The 21,580-nt window shown below is 34.3% G+C and overlaps 4 long non-coding RNA genes across 5 annotated transcripts in view; 3 read left to right on the top strand and 1 right to left on the bottom strand.

Moving 5' to 3' along the window:
- Positions 1 to 898: 898 nt before the first annotated feature.
- Positions 899 to 21,580, bottom strand: part of LOC139808430 (uncharacterized) — a 74,405-nt gene continuing 53,723 nt past the window's right edge. Inside the window, exons 5-9 of one of the 2 annotated variants that reach the window (XR_011730864.1) lie at positions 4,877 to 7,080; positions 4,659 to 4,747; positions 4,512 to 4,595; positions 4,255 to 4,433; positions 899 to 4,154 (exon numbers count right to left, since the gene is read on the bottom strand). This is a non-coding gene — a long non-coding RNA (uncharacterized lncRNA). Of the gene's footprint in view, positions 4,155 to 4,254; positions 4,434 to 4,511; positions 4,596 to 4,658; positions 4,748 to 4,876; positions 7,081 to 21,580 lie in introns of those variants that run through there. The other variant, XR_011730863.1, reaches the window with a different exon arrangement.
- Positions 13,514 to 15,865, top strand: LOC139808804 (uncharacterized). Its single transcript, XR_011730955.1, has 3 exons — positions 13,514 to 14,798; positions 14,873 to 15,177; positions 15,421 to 15,865. It is a non-coding gene; the product is annotated as an uncharacterized lncRNA (long non-coding RNA).
- LOC139808646 (uncharacterized) lies at positions 16,031 to 18,802 on the top strand. The gene is made up of 3 exons (XR_011730915.1): positions 16,031 to 16,750; positions 16,823 to 17,134; positions 17,289 to 18,802. It is a non-coding gene; the product is annotated as an uncharacterized lncRNA (long non-coding RNA).
- LOC139808974 (uncharacterized) lies at positions 19,324 to 21,138 on the top strand. Its single transcript, XR_011730992.1, has 4 exons — positions 19,324 to 19,525; positions 19,592 to 19,773; positions 19,873 to 20,370; positions 20,446 to 21,138. It is a non-coding gene; the product is annotated as an uncharacterized lncRNA (long non-coding RNA).

Raw genomic sequence — 21,580 nt, forward strand, 5'->3', positions numbered from 1 at the left:
CCTCCACATTTATTTGATGTAAATGTTTTATGAGTTGTCCAACATAATATTAAAGAAAAGAGCTATTTTGATAAGGATCCAATAAAAGCTTTGGGAATTATGCAATTAGATCCATTGAAAAATATTACTCATAATATTGTATATATATATATTACTTAAATACATTCTTCGTGCATTATTGGTCAAATTATCAGTCAACTGTATATAGAACATACATCTGATGTTTATCAGATGAGACAGCTTCTATTTACATTGACGCCTGGAAGTATTATAACCAAAATTAAAAGACTTGACAAATCAAAAACAGAACATATATTTTTATATAATTGTGTCGTTAATTCTTAAAAAAGTGGTCATTTTCCGGTAACACAAATGTTGTCTGGAAAACACAATACAAATGCTATTAAATATTGGCTGGTGGAATGGATACGACCCGGCCGACCAAGACCATACGTGAATTGGTATGCTATTTTTCACGTGCATTATTAACAGCCGCCGTAAGAAGTTTTTCCAATTATTCTACGCTTGACAAATATGCAAACGCCTGTAAAGAAAGTAATTTATACTTGCTACATACGTATCGATGTAGCACATTTTATAAAAAAAATATTCAAACTTTTTAAAGGATTCACGTACACGCATAAAACAATTTTATTTACATGTATTAGGACAATTAATTTTATGTCGAGATATTGAGACTGCAGATGAAATAATAAAAGAAACTTTAATTATTTCTCAAAGCGAGACAAGAAGTAACACAAGAGAGAATAAAACAACAATATGCGAAGAATATAAAATAAAAATAAAAAATCTTTTCAGTATCAAGTAGAGATGGGCAACGAATAGATTTTAGAATCCACGTTTGATGTAAGATGTTTATTATTATAATGCGCTGAAGATGACCCGAAGAGAGAGTCGAAACGTACGCGAGTCTTAATTAATTGTAATAAAGTAGATTGCACAAGAACAACTGTGCCGGGCTCTCATTGCCAAAATTACTGAATATATTGAAAAAATATTTTTATACAATATTCTGGAGACGTAACCACTAATAATATACAAAAAATATTATGATGTAGAAGACGAAGAAGGAAATTTTAATAAATGAAGTCATTGGGCACAAAACATAAATAATAAATGATATAACTCGGCTCTTAATTTCCTTGATATAACGGTCATTAGAAACAAACTAATAACAAACTTATACTGCAAACCTACCTTTCGGGACGCTATATCAATTATTATTCTAGCCACCCCTTTAAATACAAAATAAACACAATCACAAATTTGGTAGAATGGACCACGTTACTTTCGGACAGTAAATTCCGTAGCTCTAATATCAGAATTGTTAAAGAAATTTTGATTAATAACTGATGCTTCCCGAAACACATTATTAACAAATATGTCGCTAAAAGATTAAACAAACTTAAAATACGCGCCCACCGTTGTAACACCACTACAGAGAAGGATAACTATACTATTAATTTAAAAAAATGTATACTAATGCCATACGTTAAAGGTCTTAGTGACCACATCTGGCGCAATCTGGGGAGATGCGACTTTGAGACTCTTTTCACTGTCCCGAAAAAACTTTATTGTATTATTAAACGAGGGAAAAACACATTGAATAATCTCAAACAAACAGAATTAGTATATAGAATTAATCATGTAGACTCTGTGAGGCATCATACATTGATCAAACTAAAAGACACCTTGGCACACGTATTAGAGAACATCAGGGAGACATCAAGAAACACGTTAGCAATCATTCTGTGGTCAGTGAACACAGACTGTCTCAGCATGACTCCGGCCACGACCGGAAATATTACATAAAGAAAGATAAACGAAAAAGAGAAAAATTGCCAAAAACTTTTTATTAAAAAATTTAATAACACAATTAATTTACAGAACTAAAATTGATAAGAACCAAAATCCATGGTCGAAACGTTGTGAAATATAGCAATAAAATATGCCAGTTGGATCGATTAAAAGCTACCTGCGTTAATTTGTTAATTTTTTACTGGCAAATCACTCATTGGGTTTTTTTTTCTTTTTAGGTAAATAAAACTGCATGGTTACAAACAGCTCTTACCGTATCTGAAGATAAAGCGGTTCTAAAAAAAACCGCTCGAGAAAACATAATTCGAAAAATTGCCAAAAAATGGGGAAAATGGGATATCACCCACAGAATGCCGGCAAAAATTAGTGATAACCATTTTAATAAACTTTATATATATATATATATATATATATATATATATATATTCTATATAAGTACAGTCATTATTATCGTTTTGCCAGATTGAAACATCGCAGTACAAGAAATTGTAAGACATAATTCCGAGAGGTTTCTCTCTGCGTCTATACATATATTCTATATATACTCTAAATTCTATTTACAGGACTAGAACGTCTTCTCACAGTAAAAAACATCATCTCATAACTTATATTATAATATAAAGCGTGGAGTAGCAATCATATTCAACCACGGAAATTTCGATGAACATACCTATCTTTCACGTCGTCGCGGTATAGAGAAAGAATGTATAAAATTAAATAAAACTTTAAGCAATTTAAATTTTGAAGTTACAATTTTTCGTGACTTGGATTGCAAACAAGTAGTAGAACAATTGAAAAAAGTTAAGACACACTTCAACTTTTAACGTTCAACTCGCGCATTTAACATTTCTGTAAACTTACTTTTATTTACTTTTACAGCCGCTGAGAAAAATTATTCAGCTTATGATTGTTTAATGATTATTTTATTAAGTCATGGTACTGATGGATTTATTTATGCTAAAGACAATTTTGCTTGTAATCGAGAGTATTGGAAAAATGTAATTCTCGTTAGTGAAAACGAAACCAATGTTCGATAACTATATTTACGGGAGAAAAAAAATTTTTTCGAAGAAATAATCTCAAATAATTGAGTTTACGTTTGATAGAACGGAGTATGGATTTTTGCTGGTTTGTTTTTCACGGAAAAACCTGTTCGATTCGCCTGTAGCATCGACTCGACTAACGTTATGTATCCCAAGAGAATTTCGTGTAATAGAAAACGAGAGAACATAAACATCGCTTACGGGTATAACTCAAGAAAGATGTTATTAGATATCAAAATTTCAGATAAATCCTATTTCTTGATAGATAACAAAAAGAGTTAAAGCTGCAATATATGAGACACATGTAGAAAAAGAATGTTCGAAAAATTATATCAGAAATTGTGAAACTATTTACTCAATAAAAAGGTTAATCTTTGTTTCAATTAAAAAATCGGTTCGAACAAATATTTATTTAAACCTCTTTTCTTATTTTAATAATGAAATTTTTCAATTTTAAATAATGAATTACTCAGTTAGAGTAAATATTATTTTAATAAAAGTTATTTGTTATTTGTTAAATAAAATCTTTCTTTATTTTGACTATATAATATATATATTTAAAGTAAGTCATTGGTTATTACAATCTGACAAACAACCTCTTAATGTGACTATATCATATTTGAATTATTATATTTATTTAGATTGAATAAATTTTTTTTTAGTGCATCACCAGTCAATTGCTATAAAATGAGTCATCCCAAGAGGGGGATGGCGATAATATTTAATCATACATCTTACCACAATAATTTTGCCCGCCCTCGCCCTGCTACTAACATAGACTGCGAAAATTTAACAAACACATTAAAAAAGCTTGAATTTCAAGTAACGGTTTTCGAAAATTATAAACACCAAAAAATAGAGGACGAATTGCAAAAAGGTAAGATGCACCTTATCATAAATATAACTGTAATATATGTAACTGAAATAACAAGGAGATTATTACTTTTACAGCTACCGAAACCGATCATTCGGAAAACGACTGCAATTTGATAGCCACTTTAACGCATGGATCATATGGTGAACTGTACGCTTTTGACAAAACTTATGAAGCCAATACTATATGATACCATTTTACCGCTGATAACTGCCCAACGCTAGCAGAACCTAAATTATTCATTATAACAACATGCGGAGGAAATGAAAGAGACCCTTGTTTTGACGTAGACGTAGAAATAAATATGGAAATGGATACAATTTTTGCAAAAAAATTTCGGATTCCAATACATGCAGATTTTTTAGTTGTATTCTCAAGCGTTCCAGGTATTGTCATCCCTATATACGTTTGATTTCAATCATTGTATTACAATAAATTACTGTTGTTTTAATTTTATTTTATTTTAATTAAATATTTTTATTTTGTACTATTACCTACCTCTTAAATTCTTTGTGTTTAAAATGACAACTTGTTGACTTTATAGGTTTAATATAAAGAAAACTTAATCCGCCAGTGGTTAAAACAAAATCAATTATTTATTACTCGACTACCTGGCTTAAATTATATATAAGTGCACAACGTTTCGGCTCACGGTTAGAGCCCTTATCAAGTGCCGTCTGAAATATGAACATCGCGATGTAACACAATAAAAAATATATAAATTGGAAATTAGTCATAAAAACAGAGAGCGTTACCTAATCGTCAATAAGACTCGTCATATATTAGTCAAGACCTCCTTTCGTTCATGGGAATGTCCCAGCATTATCACAAAGCGCAAACTACGGGAAATCACTCATGTAAAACCGATATACAGAGAAAGAGATGTGACAATCAATTCTTACGTGTCTTGAATATAAAAATTCCACCAACAAGCATCTTGAGTTTGAGACTCTCCGATAAGCGATGTTATGCGAGTGGAAGAGACTGAACACTAACAAGGAAAAAAATCAAGGAGTCAAAAGGTTGCCACAAGAAAGTAAAAATAAGCAATTAAACTGACGAGATGACGCCGTCATAAACTTCGTTTAGATTATCTGTATCTCATCGTTTCCTTACTTACTCGGTTAGGCGGAGCGCGTGCCCCGAGGGCTTCGTGCCCCGGCGGTCACGGTGTTCTAGAGCCAAGCGTGTCAGACTGGCGTGAGGCCTCGCGGCCGATCGCCGTTAATACTCCCGCGTGATCCGATTCGAGGACACTGCCAGGCGGGGAGTTTGACTGGGGCGGTACATCTGTCAAAGAATAATTATTGGTTTTCTAACATGCATGATGCGATCGAAAGAATATTCGAAGTTGTCGTGAATTTTTAGCAAATAAAAAACATAGGCAGGCTAGATGGCTATTTAAATCTTATACCTAAAAGTGGAGCAAAACCGGGTGCTTTTTTGGATTTGTCTTTCAACAAGAAATCAGATCGCAAAGAGATTCTGCTGAGCCGTTACTAGTCTTTAGTGGACCTTGAACTATGAGAAAACGAGGCTGGTTATGTGAAAAAAGATTAATTAACAAGGATAACAGGATTTTTTTAAGACATTGATATTCCCGGTTTTGCTCCACCGGTAGAGTAAAATCGGTTGAAAGCATGTGAACACCGAAGTTACAATTACAAAGTACAATTACGAAGTTTTGTTTTATCTTACAATTAGTCAAATTACACTGACAATGAGAAAAAATTTTTCTGCATTTTTCTTAGTGAAAACACATATGCTAATAAAAAGGAAACATTTCTTCATTTTAATAAATGAAGTCAAGATTGTTTGCAAACTAATATTTACTAAAATGCAGAAATTTTTTTTCTTAGTGTACAATACTTCCTTTTCCGAGTGGCAGTCTCCATTTCCTGCTTTTTGTAGAAAGACGAAGTCAGGATGGCAGTTTTTCTTTTTTTCTTGTTTCTCTTCTGAATATTTTTTTCTTCTCGGGAAGGAGAATTCGAAGAAATTGCAGATGTTGACGGTTGGGTTTCATTATTTCCAGATATCACAGAGCGGGCCTCATCATCTTCAATTTTTTGCTGCATAGGTTTTTCAGTGGTTTTTGCTGGAGGATTGAGATTAGGGAATACGTTTTTATTCAATGGGTATATTCCCGATTTTTCAAACACATCTACAGTAGTTTGTTTTTCAGCTGCCCTGTAAAATGCGTTTCCGTATAGTTTCGCCACTTGATATATTGTTACATATTGGCCTGGGTTATCAGTTAGCCAATTTTGCACTTCTTCTTCATAATGTTTCATTAAAGGAGATGTGAATGATACGTCAAGTAGCGGCAACCAATGTGTGAAATACGGAGCTAAAGATATGAGTATAACGTTGTTTTCCTGTGCAAGTTTGATAAGTTTCACACTTTTGGTATGAGAAGCGTGTCCATTTAGAAGCAAAAGCACCGGCTTTTTGGGTTGGGGGCAAGAAAACTTAATGAATTCCTTGAACCAAACAATAAAACTGTCTTTCTGAATATATCCACTCTTGTGACAGACGGCAAATGAGTTGCGAGGAGCATCATTCATCAACACTGCATGGCTTACTTTTTCTTTAGGGAAAATAAACATTGTGGGCATATAATCACCAGCAGCATTCATACACGTCTCAGTAGTAATGAGGACTCCACTGGAAGATAAAGAGTTTGCTTGCTTTTCTTCTCGCAAAGCTAGTACTTTTGACGATTTGTTTGGCTCGATTATGATGCCCGTTTCATTGACATTATAAATGTCATTAGGTAAGAATTTGTATTTATTATAAACAGACTCTAATAAATTAAAAAATGATTGAACTGCTGTATGATTAGAGCCCTTCGCGCTTGCAGGAGAAGTTTCTTCAAAATTCTTTTGCGATAATTGCTTATGCCTTCTGCAGAAACTGTAGAACCATTCTTTCCCTGCTTTTTCCTTTTCCTTGTTGAATATATGTGAAATGTTGTGTTTTTCGGCAAATTCAAATGCGAGTTTGCGTATATCTATTGAAGTGAGGTCAAATAACCTTTCTTTTAAAAGCAGTATATGTTGCACATGTTCCTCTTCCTGAGCCTCTGAGAAAGTCTTACGACGGCCTAATGTTTTTTTTTGGGCAGCTTCTAAAGAAGACAGATTTTTATTTATATAACTTTCTCTATCCTATATTTTAGAGCATATAAAGAAATCCCATAGGTATCAACAGCATCTTTGTAACTCATTCTCTTATTCCTAACATCTTCGATTGCTGCAGCCATGTTTTCCTCAGACCAGCTCTGGTATTTAGTCCTCTTATAATTTTGTGCCATTTTTATATCTAAAAACAGAATAAATAAAATAAAATATTATATGTAAAAATCATAAAATGAATGATATTTTTTAAAATATTTTTGTCCGATTATTGTAAGCATAAATAATCTGGTAGAAATAATTTCACAATTTTTCACGCAAAAATTGTGTGAAAACTGCAATTTCTTATGATATGTAATTACAACTTTTTAGATTATTTTTACGTAATTTTTACATCAAACCATGTTAAATGTTAAAATTGAATTATTAATTAATATTTCGAATTCAAATTTGATGTAAAACCGTAACTTGACTGGCCTATGTGACTTCTCGTCTCGGTCTCCTCTACTCGGGTTTGCCATAACACGAGGAAAATAATAAACACGGCGGCTGTACATTCCGCCGTACAGAGATCAAAATTAGTACGATATACTCTCTAATACGTACAGAATGCAATGCTGCACTTACCGAATTTTTCTATACAGATGCTCTGTGTAGAGAGAGTCTACGACGCTCGTTTTATTATTGCCTCGATATCGATTTTCTGGTTCAAAAACTTTCTACTTCTCCCAAAGAAAAATATCGTGTATGCGCGGCGTGGGCATTCAGACAATTAATAACACGATTTAACCGATGATAGCAGCACTGTCACGAAGAAATAGAGATACTCGGTCGACCAATAAGCTGCGTTTTTAGGTTTTTAGGTTGGCCTATGTATACTCCTTCTTTGGTTTAATAAAAAATGAAAATAAAAAAGGGGTACCCGGTTATATTCTACTTTTCCCTACAATTCTATTGAAATTTATCATATTGATCATCTTGGATCACAGTTTTCAACTAAAAAAAGATATCGTCATATTTTTGTAGTCTTGGATGCATTTTCAAAATTTGTATGACTTTTCGGAATACGATCCACTAGATTAACAAAGGTTTTATATAAATTTAATAAATTGGTTGTTATTTTTGAAAATCCGAAAAGAATTATCTTGGACAGAGAAATCGCTTTTACATCAAACTCGCGAATATTGTCAAAAAGAAAATGCTAAACATAAACTTATCACTATGGGTGTCCAAACAATGAAGTGAAAGAATAAATCGAATGTTGATACCATTAGTGCGTTAAAGTAGGTTTTCACGGGCAGTGAAATGCAGCAGCAGTGAGCAGCAGTTTAGTAATTTCCTAGAAATGTCCGGCGCAAATTTTTGCTGCTCGAAATTCAGGTTTCAGTATTGGCTGTGTAGGACCAATTTCATGGGCAGCAAAAATTTACGCATGTAATGCCTCAGTGGTCGAATTGGTAATACGACACCAGTCACGGAATGAGGGAGGGTCCCCCTGGTAACCATCTCCGATAGAAAACAATAAAAAAATTTCTTATCGTTTTTAATACGGTTAGTGAATCGTTTATTTACGGTACTCTATCAGAAACTTACGTTACAAAATACTTGGGATCCTATCGTAAATGTCTTATCAGCTATACATCAGTTTCTATCGTTTTTAATATGGTTAGTGAATCGTTTATTTACGGTATTCTATCAGAAACTCACGTTACAAAATACTTGGAATCTTATCGTAAATGTCTTCTCAGCTGCACATCAGTTTCTATCGTTTTTAATATGGTTAGTGAATCGTTTATTTACGGTACTCTATCAGAAACTCACGTTACCAAATACTTGGAATCCTATCGTAAATATCTTATCAGCTATATATCAGTTTCTATCGTTTTTAATATAATTAGTGAATCGTTTATTTACGGTATTCTATCAAAAACTCACGTTGCAAAATACTTGGGAGGTGCTTTTCAGGTGCTCCAAAATTAGTACAAAATGCGGATAAATATTATAGCTTATTAAAGTGTCATAGTAACTATTATAAGAATTTCATGAATAATAAAGAGGTATGTACATGTATATGAAAGGTGCATATTTAGCGGAATTGTGCTCCACACTGCAGCGTACAGTAAAACTATTAAAACCAACGATTCTCTGTAGTACAATTAGACGATGATACAATTATCGAAATATTAAGTTTTATTATTGTAAATAAATGTTGCTTTGTCGTTTGTAAAGTTCTGACAACCATGCCTGCGGTCTATAATCAATTAAGAATAAATCATATGTTACAAGTTACTAGCGAAGCACAAGATAAAAAAATAATTCCGATTTAGCTGATAAAACGTAAACTTGTGGTCGTCGAAATGAAATGTGACAAATTTCTTTGTACAATGCCGAACCAATTTGAAACATTATAACTATATATTAATATATCACTTTAATTATCAGTTAAAAAAACAAAATGTATCTGTTCATAATTCTTCATATTTGTACACTTATATAAAATATATTTCTAATAAATTAAGATTAATTACAGACTGGCGTTTAATTTATTATTAAAAATTCCGTGAAAGTTTATCTAACATATAGTTAAAATTATTTTTCATAAGTTTCTATTAAAAAAGTATCAAAATTGATTCAACTCTTCTGGCGTAAAAACAGCACGCGTAGAAATTAGTATATTCAACTTAATTTTTCATAAAAATCTATAGCTTTCTGTGAAAAAGTATAAAAAATTATAAGTATAAAAAAAGTAAAAAAAATAGTTATTCATAGTTTTTCATATATCTGAATTATTAGATGTATGAAAATCGAAAAATTTCTATGAATACCCAGACAGCACGCATGTCCAAAAGCGGGACATAAGACGTCTAAAAAGCATCTAAAAGACGTGTTATGTCCCGATTTTGGACTTGGTGCTGTCTGGGTATTCACAAAATATGATTTTCATAGAAATTTTTTCCGTCTGCTGCTTCTAAACAATTCGGTTAATATCGTTGATATACGATAGATAACAATTAGCTGCCGTACAGAAGATGATCGTCAGTCGGAAAATCCTGATAAGAAACGATAGATGTGTCGGTTCGGTTAAGTCGTATAAATATCGACGAGATGTCTATCGTTTTAACCTTATAAAAACATATGCAAAGTAGAAGGTTTTCAAACGATTCAATTTATATCATTAATATACGATAGAAAACGAACCGATTTGCTGCCGTACAGAAGATGATAAGTTGTATGTCGGAAAATCCTGATAAGAAACGATAGATGTATCGGTTCGGTTAAATCGTATAAATATCGACGAGATGTCTATCGTTTTAACTTTATACAAACATATACAAAGTAGAAGGTTTTAAAACGATTCAATTTATATCATTAATATACGATAGAAAACGAACCGATTTGCTGCCATAAAGAAGATGATAAGTTGTATGTCAGAAAATCCTGATAAGAAACGATAGATGTATCGGTTCGGTTAAGTCATATAAATATCGATAAGATGTCTATCATTTTATTCTTATATATCCGTATTAATGCATACTGTAAAATTATTACCATAAATAACGATATATATTATATCGTGTATATACGATTGATTCAGACGGGCAATAATTGTACATATAGAAAACGATTCATAACTATAAAATTTGTATAGTTATTTTCTTATTCGGACCTAAAACGATAGAAACCGATTCGATTCGATTAATGTTTTATCTGTCTTCTAAATATGCAACGATAGAACCGATAAGATACGATTAAAAACGATACAGATATAGCCGTTTTTAATCGTTTTCTATCGGATATGGTTACCAGGGCCAGGTTCGAACCCTGGCTGAGGTAATATTTTTCGCAATAAATTTAATTATTTAATTAAGATGCTTATATTATAAACATCTAAAATTACATCAACTTTAGAATGACCAGAATCCTTGGTCGAAACTCGGTGACGATTTGTCACGACGATTATAATCATTGCCATGGTTATAATCATTGCCAGTATAGTCAATTAAATTCTCAATTGTGTTAATTAATTATTGACTGATGAAGTAAATGTTACTTATTTGATTATGTAAAAATAAAATATTACAATCGCGAGATTAAGATAAAACAGATTAAGCAAGGCATCGGCGTTTCTAAACATTAGCCAGATAAACACAATTGACAAACAATAGACGCTTTTCGATTCGAGTAATCTGCTAAATAATTTAACGATAATTCGAATGTGGTGGGCGAACTAAGTACGGCCAAGCGGAGTTCTCGTTCATCCATCGGTCAGTTAACATCTTCTCTTGTATTTTATTTTTTTCATTAAATATACTTAAAATTTTACAAGAACATTGTTGCTGTCATTCAGATATCCCTACATATATGGATTATGTATAATGCATATGGAAGCACATATTTATAAAAGAGATATAAGGGTTTATTATAAAAAAAATGTAAAATGAGTATATTAAAGATGTACCAGTAACATATTTATGCAACACGTGCATGGAAAGTGCCCCATTACGCACGCTACGCGTGCGTGATAGACCACTTTCCAGGCACTTGCAACATAAAATAGGGAGTGTAAGCCGTGTGTAAAGATGAAAATTCCCGGGTGCGGAGTTTACGCACGAGCCGAAGGCGAGTGCGGTAACCGCACCCGGGAATTTTCATCTTACCTCACTTGTTACACAAATAACTATTTAAATTTTATTTTAAACCGAGCAAATATTAAAATTTTTCTGTCGTGTTATACAAATTCGTATTATATATATGAACCCGTGTTATATGCTGGGGGCCTACTATATATAATTATATTACTGTATATAATAATATTAAATATATAATTTTTTATATAAAGATATTATATATTGTTTTATAGCAAGCACAGTTTTTAATAAAAAATTTACATACATTAAATATACGTTTTTTAATACCGACTTATTCATACCGATACATTTAAATTACCGATTATACCGTTGATATTGTGTGTATCAGTATTAAAATCGATATTAAAATGTACATTTTTCATAAAGAACTGTGCTCATCATGAGACAATATACATGATACATTTAAATTATTATGATTATATAATAATATTAAAGTTATGCACTAATATAGCGTCATAACTTCGCGAATCCAGTCTTTGTATGAAGAAACCTTGGTAAACACGTTAGGTAAATTGTCAGAACAAAATTGGCCTCTGAAACTCGCGATACCGATCTGAAAATCCTGGCCATTTTGTACTACGACGAGAGGGCTACCGCCACTGGCCTAAAAATATTAAATAACAAATGTAAGAAAAGAGAGATACTTTTGAATTTTATTTATTAAAGCTGGTTAAAACGATTTAAGATGACTTACACTTAAATTACGCGTTAGAATATTTTACTTATAATTTATTTTGCAGTGTATTATTATAAATTATAGCTTTATTATTTGTGATTATTTTACCTCACAAGCGTCTTGTCCCAATCCTATGGCCGTGCAAATGTGTTTGTCGTTGATGGGCCAGGATTGCTTGCATACATTATTTTCTATAATCGGCGCCGTGGCGTACTTAAGTTTTATCATACGTATGCTATCTATATTATCTTTTCCCCAACCGACCACATAGGTAAGTATCTTTGTCCACAAAACTTTCGTCGTAATATGCGAGTTTTATTGGCTGAATGTCATCTAAAATAGAGAAATATTATATTTAACTAATAATTTCTTAAAATCAATATTAAGGTATAATATACATTTGTATACTTTTTTTAATGGTTTTATAAGTTTGTGGTATTTTTTAGTATGTATCAAAAATTATAAAATGATCTGTAAATACATAATACGATTTTTTTTTATTACCACAAGTCTCCCTTTCTTTTATAAGACTCATCTTTGTTATTTGAATCTTTATTAACTTTCCGCGTATCTTCCACAGAATAATTAAATAACGCCGGCATATAAATATAAGTGCAAAAGGAAAAAGGAAGGGAAATATCAATTTAAATGTGCTTACTGGAAAAGGGGATGTCTTGTGGCGTATAGAGTAAGGCAATATTATTGTAGAACTCTCTATTGATGTATTGCGGATGTACAAACGCTTGAGTCGTATTAATTATCGTCATATCACGAAGAAAGTCGTAAATGCCAGACTTGTCGACGTTATCAAACACCACGTGAAATCTTGAATGTTTTCCTATGCAATGGGCGGCTGTGAGAACCCATCTTTTGGATAAGATCGTGCCGCTGCATAGCCCGACTAATTCGTTGTCATTGAATTGATGCACCATTACCATGTACGGAAATCCTGGGAACTTCAAGTTCCCAGTGATGGAAGATTCGCCCGCTCTTGCTTCATCTATCGTTTAAGAAAAATGTCAGTGTAGCGAAAAATGATCATTATAGCTTCGGTATAAGTATTATGAACTATTTGCGATAGTTATACATAAAATTATACGTATCTTATTTAAGTAAATTATTTAAATATTGTGTAATCGTAATTACATTAATTTGCATATTAACGATGTTACAACTGTATTTGAAGAAAAGTTTTTATTACAGACAAAAACTTTCATTTGATGTATTACAAAGTAACATAAACTTTCAGCAAATAATTATCAAGTCGAATGCGTTGATAAAATTAACTATAACTTTTTCAATTTTTGTAGTAACTTACGATAACTCCTTTGCGTAAACAAAATTTTGTAGTAACTTACGATAATTTACTCCGCGTAAACGAGTAAATTATCGTAAGTTACTACAGAAGTAACGCTCGCGTAAACGTAGTATATGTCATATAAGAGATATTTTGTGATACCTTTTCCATTGTTTTTTTCGCTATAAATGCATAAATGGAACGCATTGCCAACTTGCCTCTTGTGCCAACAAGCCCCGGTCTCTCCCCTACTTTATTACATTTCTAAGTCTAGCAGCGCTAAGTTTTTTTACAAAAAAAATGTATTTATTTTATTTTAATTAAATATTTTTATTTTGTACTGTTACCTATTAAATTCTTTGTGATTAAAATGAGTCTTTGTAATATTATGATTTTATTAAGAAGCTATTACACTATTTGGGTTTGAATAGGAAGACCCTTCAATGGGAACAAAGATATGTACCACTTGGATTTTATTTTTAAAAATAGTTGCACAACAATTATTTTTCAAGCGAATCGGCAGCTTACCCCGCGCCGCCCGGCGCGCTAGTGCCATCCCGCGAGAACTCCGATCCGCGCCGGACGGTGCTTTTGTAAATTCGCGTGCGCTCATTCTGTACATACGCTTACATCACCTTTTGTAGATTTGCGTGCATTTATGCTGTACAACCGCTTGCCTCTCATTATAATAAACGTTTCATTTGTACCATACGAGCCGCTTCGTTTTGCCACTACCCGCCTCGCTTCTGCTCTTCCGCGCCTCCTTCGAACCTAGACCCGCCGCGAGCTAGATCCGCGCTAGATCCGAGACAGGTTGTTTTAGTTCTTATATGGAAGCACGATAAAAAAAAAAGACGTAAAAGGGACAATCACGCGTCTTTCATGTATACGGAACAATGACAATGTCCTGATGAAATCGTAGCGCGATGCGGCCTATTGAATTCTCCACGAGAAAAATACAATATTCGACGTGGTTAAATATAAATTCATTGTGTCAAATTATACTCAATTTTAATAAATTTACACACTAAGAACAAGATAAAATTCTTTTTACAGGACAGTTGCTACTTCCATGCATTATTATAACATGAATCACCGTGCCTCAGGAATTGCAATAATATTCAATCACGAAACTTACGCTAACAATAACAATGGGGATTATACTTGCTTTGGAACAGAATTTGATTGGATAAATTTAAGAAAAACTTGGAATAATCTTGGATTTCAAGTTAAAACATGTAATGATTATACTTACAAAGAAATCCAACAAGAATTAAAAATGGGTAAAATGCACTTTGTCATAGATATAACTAAAATATGTGTAATTGAAATAACAAGCAGATTATTATTTTCACAGCTGCGGAAATAGGCCACACAGATCACGATACTATTATAATATCTGTATTAACACATGGTCACCAAGAACGACTCATGTGTTTCGATACTATTTACGCAACCAATTCTCTTTGGAATAATTTCACGGCCGAAAAATGCCCAATACTTGCCGGAAAGCCGAAGTTGTTTTTCATTGGAGCATAATAAGGGAGTCACGTTGATCCGGGTTTTAATTTCAACACGCATACAGATGGATTAGACACAACAGATGGATTAGACGTTTGCATACCGATCTATGTAGATTTTTTCATGTTTTTTGCAGTCTAGGTATTGTAATAATGTTTATTGGTTTTTTATTCAATCAAAAATTTTCGTAGAGGAGACCGGGGCTCGTTGGCACCGTTTTCACAATTTCGGCATTTGAATTTTTATACAACTAATTATCATGATTAGAATGCATAGTTCTTGATTAGTTTGTTTGTTTTGACATTATATTGTTTATCTAGTATAAGTCTCTAACGACTTTTATAGTATATCTCTAACGACTTTTCACTGTTTCTGACTTTATAGGTTTCGTTTCCTACCGGCATGAAAAGAAGGGAACATGGTTCGTGCAATCAATATGCAAGGAGTTCAATGAAAACGCCACGAAACATGAATTCTTGACTTTAATAACAATGGTATGCCAGCGCGTGGCAATAAACTATGAGATAAATATAAACGAACGTCATGCTGAAGTAAGAGAGTCAACAGAATTATCCTGAAAAAAACGACCAACCATCGGCTAAACTAGAACAACCTACCCCCCAGACTCGAAGACGACAACAAAGATCATGAGCAAAGAGTCCGGAAGTACATCTTCCCTCACCAGTCTTGGATCCAAAAAGCTTAGACGCGCTTAGAAGCCTGGGTACGGCTGCTGATGATGAGAGACTAGCCAAAACTTTTACAAATCTTGGTTTCCAAGTCGAAGTATTTCGTGATTCGACTTATAAAAGAATAAAAGAAATATTAAGTACAAATAAGATGCACTTCATCATGGTAACTGAAATATGTAACAAGCAGATATATGTAACAAGCAAATAACAAGCAAATTATTATTTTCACAGCTGCCGAATGTGACCACACGGAGCACGACTGCATGGTGATCCATGGCCCATGTTATGGCCCATGGCAACCTTGGAAAGCTCAAGACTTTTGACAAGGAATACTCTACAAATATTCTCTCGAAATACTTTACGGCGGATAAATGCCCGATCTTGGCAAAAAAACCAAAAATAATTTTTATCCAAGCTTGTCAAAGCGGTAAAAATGACCCTGGTTTCAATTTGTGCACAGAACCAGATTCATGCTCAGTTGAACCTGAAACACAGCGGATCCCGATTTATGCGGATTTTGTAATTTGTTATTCAAGCTTTCCAGGTATTGCGCTATCTACCTTAAGCCTGGTTTCAACCTAATAAACGAGTGCACAGACCAATTAAGTCTGCACAGTCCAATAAGTCGCCACTATTCCTACTAAATATATCGCCAATTTTACCTTAAAACAATGCTAATTTAACTAAACCAATAGTGGAAAAATAATACTGTTTTGTGTTTATTTATAACCAATTTACACAACAAGAATAAGACAAAATTCTTTTTATAGAAGCACAGACCACCAGTCATCACCAGTCAACTCCAGTCACCACTCACCGTACCGCTATTATAAAATGAACCATCCTAAGAAAGGCATGGCACCCATTTGTAATCATAGAGTTTACGACAAACATTTGAGGTTGAAACCTCGCCTTGGTACTGATAAAGATTGCGAGGAATTAAAAAAAACTGAAACAGCTAAGATTTCAAGTGAGGGCATTCGACAATTTTACCCACGCAGAAATAAAACAATTACAAAAAGGTAATGTACCTTATCATAAATATAACTGTAATATATGTAACTGAAATAACAAGGAGATTATTACTTTTACAGCTACCAAAACCGATCATTCGGAAAACTACTGCAATTTGATAGCCACTTTAACGCATGGATCATACGGTGAACTGTACGCTTTTGACAAAACTTATGAAGCCAATACCATATGGTACCATTTTACCGCTGATAACTGCCCAACGCTAGCAGGGAAACCTAAATTATTCATTATAGCAGCATGCGGAGGAAATGAAAAAGACCCTGGTTTTGACGTAGACGTAGAAATAGATATGGAGATGAATACAATTTCTGCAAAAAAATTTCGGATTCCAATACATGCAGATTTTTTAGTTGTATTCTCAAGCGTTCCAGGTATTGTCATCCCTATATACATTTGATTTCAGTCATTTTATTACAATAAATTACTGTTGTTTTAATTTAATTTTATTTTAATTAAATATTTTTATTTTGTACTATTACCTCTTAAATTCTTTGTGTTTAAAATGACAACTTGTTGACTTTACAGGTTATGTTTCGCACAGAAATAAAAACAACGGGACTTGGTTCATAGAGTCATTATGTGTGGAATCAAACAAGAATGGAACAAAATTGGATATACTGACCATATTAACAAAAGTAGCCCAACGGGTTGCCTTTTGTTATGAGATAACAATTCAAGAAAACAAAATTTATCGCAATAAACAAGTACCGTATACAACATCTACGCTAACGCGAATATTACAATTTACGTGTACAAAGCAAAAGAATAATTAATTGCGTGTAATTGGTGGAATAACTGCGCTCCTTCGAGGGGTAGGGAGGGTGATAGTAGTGTTGTGAGGTCGCCCAAAAGCCAGGTTTAGAACAGAAGCAAAACATGTAAAGGGTTGGGTACGTCCCTACAAAACCTTGAGACCCCTTGGGGTAATAAAGTATCATTTCTATAAAAAAAACTACGCTCCTTCGAAATCACGATTTACTTTGTTAATTGACACAGATTATTACTTTTAAATATTATATATATAACAACCATCCGAACGTACGGCCGCCGACAGTTAGCGTGCGTGTAATCTCGTTGCGTGTAATTTCGTTCGTAATCGTCGTGTTTAACCGTGCCGTATTGTAGCGAATCGCGTGGGGAAACGGTCCGCGTTGATGATGGGGTGCGGCGAAATGCGCTCTTCGTGAGCACCACGTGATCGCGCCGTGGCGCCGGACGCCTCCGAGTTTTGCGTCTTTTCGGGACTCGCATAATCGAGAGATTCGCTGGTCATTCGGGACTCGCGCAATCGGGAGATTCGCGGTCAGTCGGGACTCGCGTAATCGGGCGATCCGCGGTCAATTCGGGAGGTCGGTCTCGCGCGTGCGAGAGCCTCAGGATTACCGTTTCTGGTTCAGTCCGCGTAATCGTAAGTGGAGATTATCGTCTCTGGTTAAGTTCGCGTTAATTGTAAGTGTATGTTCGTGCGTTTCACCGGGGTTAACGGCTCGCGGTCGTGCCGTGTTAACTTGTGAGGCCGTTCGTGCGCCTCGTTGTGAATAAGGATTCACGGTCTTGTCGCGGTTAATTGTAAGTAAATTGCATTAGTTGTAAGAGAGTAACTTCCTGCACTGCGCCGTAAGTAAGAGGCCCTTGGTTATTCCGCGTTTGATCGGCAGGGCAGAATTCGTCGCGATTTGTGTTGAGAATCATTAATGTGCGAAAAGGATAGGAATTGCTGAGCAATCCGGCGACGGAATGAGTATCGCGCTCGTGGGGTGACACAGGACGCTAACTCGGATTCTACTTGCTCGCCGTGGAAAACGACTATCTCCCTCCACATGTTATGCGCCTTATTTAAATATATTATTCTTTGTTACTGTTATTCGAGTGTGTTAATTGCGCTACGCTCCCTCTCCTCTTCCAACCGCGATTAATCGAAGAAACTCACGCCTGAGAAAATTGCGATCTCGTATATCGTGGTGTGAGGAATCGCACCTAGCGCCCAACATTTTTAGAAGTTATTCAGTCGAGCCTCCATCTGGGTTTCGGAAAGAATTATCGCGATTTAGGAAGGTATTTATAGACAACTTTAGAGATCATTAATAAAGAAAAGCGACGACGTGCTCCGGCCCGGCTGGCGAGACCGGGCGGACATCGTCGTTGTCGTCATAAATTTTGGTTAACGTATATATATATGTAGGTCTAGAGGTATGTTCCGGGACTGTTTACGTTTTTTGAAATGTACAGTCCTGGAATATAACACATATATATGTAATCAGATTCAAAAAACTGTCCCGAAACGTGCCGTAGGACATGAATTTTTTCCAGGACAATCCTGGAAACTGCCAAATGTCTGTATATATATATATATATATTTATATTAAATTTTAATTTATATTTATATTTTATATTTTAATTTTAATTTTAATTTATATTTATTAAAATTATTTTTGTTATAAATCGCACACACACACACACGCGGAATTATCCGTTCAATAACAATTAAGCATCTTCTTCTCGGTCTCTGCGACTCTGCAATAACAATATTATACAATAAAAAAATTATATAATTGTTATTGCAGAGTCGCAGAGGCCCAGAAGAAGATTGCTTAATTGTTATTGAACGGATAATCCCTGTGCCCGCTGCAAAATGCCCACCAACGTGCCTTATCTACAATGCAGGTGTAAAAAACCCAACTGTCACGAGAACAAAAAATGCATGCCTTCGAGACAACGTTAAATGCATAAAAACTTTCAAGTGCAAAGGAAAGTGCAATAATGTAAGTATAAATATTTTATTAAGGTATCGTATAATTATATAATTAATTATATAATTGTTATTGCAGAGTCGCAGAGACCGAGAAGAAGATTGCTTAATTGTTATTGAACGGATAATCCCTGTGCCCACTGCAAAATGCCCAACATGGAGCGAGAAGGACAGAGAGACCCAGAACTCCTCAAGAAGCCCCCAACCTCCGAACCAGAAGAAAACATACAACCCAACACGTCCTCCGAACACACAACAGAGGTACTTCTTAGAACATTTCTTTCAACTGATGAATCAGGTCAACAAGTGCTGGTTCACATACAGAAGATAAAAACTAATCGTGATTATGAAATCATCTAGAATGCAAATCAAAACATCACACCCCACACACCAGGTCCGTCGGACAGAAGAGATCCCTCAGTCAACACAATCATGATTAGGCTTCCTGGTGACTTCACCCGGTGGAACTCAGAATTGAATGCCTCGCTTCCAAATGGCTATATTCATCCTTCCAAATTTGAGAACGTGTCTCTAATCTTGCCTCTCGGAAGACCTAGAGAAAACTCCCTCTAAAAGAGCATGATGCTGAAGTAAGAAAGTCAACAGAATTAGCCTGAAAAAAACGACCAACCATCGGCTAGAGTAGAACAACCTACCCCCCAGACTCGAAGACGACAACAAAGATCATGAGCAAAGAGTCCGGAAGTACGACATCTTCAGAAGGCTTAGACGGGCTTAGAAGCCTGGGTACGGCTGCTGATGATGAGAGACTAGCCAAAACTCTTACAAATCTTGGTTTCCAAGTCAAAGTATTTCGTGATTCGACTTATGAAAAAATAAAAGAAATATTGAGTATAGGTAAGATATAACTGAAATATGTGTAACAAACAAATATATGTAACAAACAGATAACAAGCAGATTATTACTTTCAGCTGCCAAAACTGATCACTCACACCACGATTGCTTGGTCGTAGTAATATTGACTCACGGCAACCTGGGACGGCTCGCGGCTTCTGACACGGAATATCCAACAGATACTCTCTGAAATTATTTTACGGCGGACAAATGCCCAACCTTGACTAACCCAAAATAATTTTTATTCAAGCCTGTCAAGGCTATAAATCTGAGCCTGGTTTCAACCTGGGGTGCACAGAACCAGATTCATGCTCAGTTGAACCTGAAACATAGCGGATCCCGATTTATGCGGACTTTGTAATTTGTTATTCAAGCCTTCCAGGTATTGCGCTATCTACCTTAACAAAATTATTATATCACAAAATTATGTTACCTAACTCAACCCAAGTGACATGTATTATATATATATATTCTCTTTGCAATTGGCGCAATTTGACATTATATTGTTTATCTAGGACTTCCTAACTTTTCACTGTTGCTGACTTTATAGATTATATTTCTTGGAAACATAAAACGGAAGGCTCTTGGTTCGTGCAATCTTTATGCCAAGATTTGAATAAAAATGGCACAAAATATGATTTGTTAACCCTACTAACATTCGTCTGTCGACAAGTTGCGTATGATTATGAGTCGACAAGTTTAGACTAAATCTGATAGACTAAATCTGATATTTTCTTTCAGATTTAAAGATCAACTTTGTAATATTGAAAAACAACGGACGTTCATATTTGTAATTTCTTGTATATTAATATATTTGAAAGAAAATTGCGCATATATGCCACACGCCTTTTGAAAGCTCTTTTCAAGACGAACATTTTCCGACCTTAGTCATTAAAATCCGTCCATACCAATTTTGGACAGATGGGGGGTAAAAGTGACGTGGATTGTCCCATATATATTTTTATTTATTTATATTTAATTTTAATTTATATTTATATTTTATATTTTAATTTTAATTTTAATTTATATTTATATTTATATTAGAACTCCGATTGTATTTTAACCCTTTAAGTCCGTACGTGCCATATTTGGCACGTTCACTTTGGACCGCTCCCAAAACTCGTCAATCTGTAATATAGCTCAATTATCGTGCCAGTTCCATTTATCGATCCTAGATAAAGCTGTAAGTATTAAAAAATTCCTCTCCGTATC

This window comes from Temnothorax longispinosus, chromosome 2, assembly GCF_030848805.1.
Source record: "Temnothorax longispinosus isolate EJ_2023e chromosome 2, Tlon_JGU_v1, whole genome shotgun sequence".
Classification (NCBI taxonomy): Eukaryota; Metazoa; Arthropoda; class Insecta; order Hymenoptera; family Formicidae; genus Temnothorax; species Temnothorax longispinosus.